The sequence below is a fragment of the Mus caroli genome, unplaced genomic scaffold (genome assembly GCF_900094665.2).
Source record: "Mus caroli unplaced genomic scaffold, CAROLI_EIJ_v1.1 scaffold_17704_1, whole genome shotgun sequence".
In the NCBI taxonomy this organism is placed as follows: Eukaryota; Metazoa; Chordata; class Mammalia; order Rodentia; family Muridae; genus Mus; species Mus caroli.
The window spans coordinates 11,836-14,072 of NW_018388747.1; the positions used below are offsets into that span (position 1 = coordinate 11,836).

Consider the following 2,237-nt stretch of genomic DNA (forward strand, 5'->3'; position numbering starts at 1 on the left):
CTCTGGGTGTCCTCAGACCCAGAGAGCCTCATGCTTCTGCCTCTCAAGTGTTGGCATTAAAGGCATGCTCGTCCTCAACCCAGCCTAATACAAGGTGAGTATGCTAAAGAAGTCAGGAGACAAGAGTGCCTGGGTCAGAGAGATACACACAGCACTGATAGCCAAGCTCTGAATTACCAACTACACCGTAAGGCACAGACAGATCTAGGCTCTCACCTCCTCTGAAGATGAGTCTTGTGCAGCCTCTGAAACCTGGGAGTGAATGGAGATGGGCTGCCTCAGCTGCAGCTGTCCTATATATGTGGTTACACAAGTGGGTGTTCTGTTGGAAGATCTTTTCAGATTTGGCAGAGAGACAAAACAGTCTAATTTTGCCATCCTTACCTTCTGAAGTGTGGTCCTTACGTGGCTGTCATTAGGATAGCTTAGTCCAAATCATTGCTGAGACAGAGACAGACAGTCTTCCTTTCTTATACTAATTTCTCAACATTTTGACCATGAAACACAGTGGAGTCAGGCACAATGAAGGGTGACTTGCTTCATCCTTTCATGACGAGGGGTTCAGTATTACTAAGCACTCTATCATTTTCTCATGACAAGAAGACAGCTGGCTGTCCCTTGAGAAGCACAGGTGGGGCTGTGGCACCATTCATCTACCTCACACTGGTCCTTATCTCCTTGGTTCAACTCAGAAATGTCTTGAAGCACCTCTGAGGTGTTGGGTGTAACTCAATGCCTGTCTTAGCCATTTCTTCTGGGTTTATATGTTATCTGGGATATCTATGACTGGAATTTTGACAATGTGAGAACCCCTCCTTCTAGATTTCTCTTACCATTTCTTAGGTAACTGAGGCAGGAATCTGAATCAGGAGAAATGTCAAGATGATGAATTCTCTCTACAAACTGAGCTCTTGGGCTTGCATGTTTGTCCAAGACCTGGTAGCAAAAAGTAGCATCTCTTGGATCCCAGCTTTATTCTTTCTCTACATATTTGATTTTGACAGCAGCAAGTACAAGCTGTTTGGGGAACTAGCCCAACTCAGTCTGCTGATGTACAGTCCACTGGAAAAAAAGCATAACATAATTACAGGGCATGGTGTTTTGATCTGTAGGAGCGATTGTAGACAGATAGACACTCACACAAAGACAGACAGACAGACAGAGAAACACCATGAGTGGTAATATGGAGGCTTCAAGGACCCAGCTACCTGTTAGTATTGGATTAATAGAGCCACATGCAGAGTTCCTGAAAGCATGAAGTAATAAGAGGAGAGCCAGATTGAATGTGAAGTAGACCAGGAGATGGCCTGTCTCAGGACAACATATCTGACTAGGGAATAAAGTGGAAGATTGATGGATGCATGGCTAAGTGGATAGACAGATGGATAGAAACAAATACAGAAATATGTATGCATGGATGTATAGGTAGACTGATAAAGAGAGGATGGATGCATACATGCCTGGATGTACAGAGGGCACTTAGGGGGCATACTTAAGGACTGGAGACTTTGTGCGGGCTTTTCAAAGCAGAGGACTATCTCTTAGTGGGTAAACTTAAGGACCGGATACATTTTGTTGGCTTTTTTAAATAAGCAGATGACTATCTCTTAGCACACCTTGCAGTGAAGCAAATTCTGGGAAAAGAACACATTAACTTAACTTTTTACACCAATGGTCATTTTGAGCTACCACAAATCTTACAGGGGCAGACTTCAAAATATCTACCATAGCAGCCACACATGGTAGGTTGAAAAGTTGGGAGGTTGAAGAAGAATTTTGAGTTCCAGGCTAACTAGGGCTATAGAGTGTGATGCTATTTCAGATAAACAAACAAACAAACAAAGGTAGACAAAACAAAACAAATTGCTTTCCAAGCACAGGGTTTAATTTAACAAGATATAAAATATTCTTTTTACACCCCCCAAATGGTGTTCTCTCCTCCATAAGAAAAACAAAACAGCTGACTAGAAATTGGAGTTTGAAGTCTTCTTTTAAGTACGTCAAAATAGTTTGTGAAATAACTACTTTTTAAAATTACATTTATTTAAGTGATTGTTCACTCATTTACCCAGTTGGTTTGAGTTTGACTGTGTGGCTCTGTGTTCTATACAAATATTTAGCAAAGCACTGAAGACAGGCTCCCAGTGGACACATTATTCAGTAGCTGCAAGCCAAAGCAGGACAAGTATCATCTAGGTATTCTAGTCTTGCCAACTTTGGGGCTTAACACATTTTTT

The 2,237-nt window shown here is 41.9% G+C and overlaps 1 protein-coding gene across 1 annotated transcript in view; it reads right to left on the reverse strand.

Moving 5' to 3' along the window:
- Positions 1 to 264, reverse strand: part of LOC110287767 (isopentenyl-diphosphate delta-isomerase 2) — a 6,390-nt gene extending 6,126 nt beyond the window's left edge. The window contains exon 1 of the mRNA XM_021154307.1: positions 217 to 264. The gene's annotated coding sequence lies outside the window, so the exon portion shown is untranslated. The remainder of the gene's footprint in view (positions 1 to 216) is intronic.
- Positions 265 to 2,237: the final 1,973 nt, after the last annotated feature.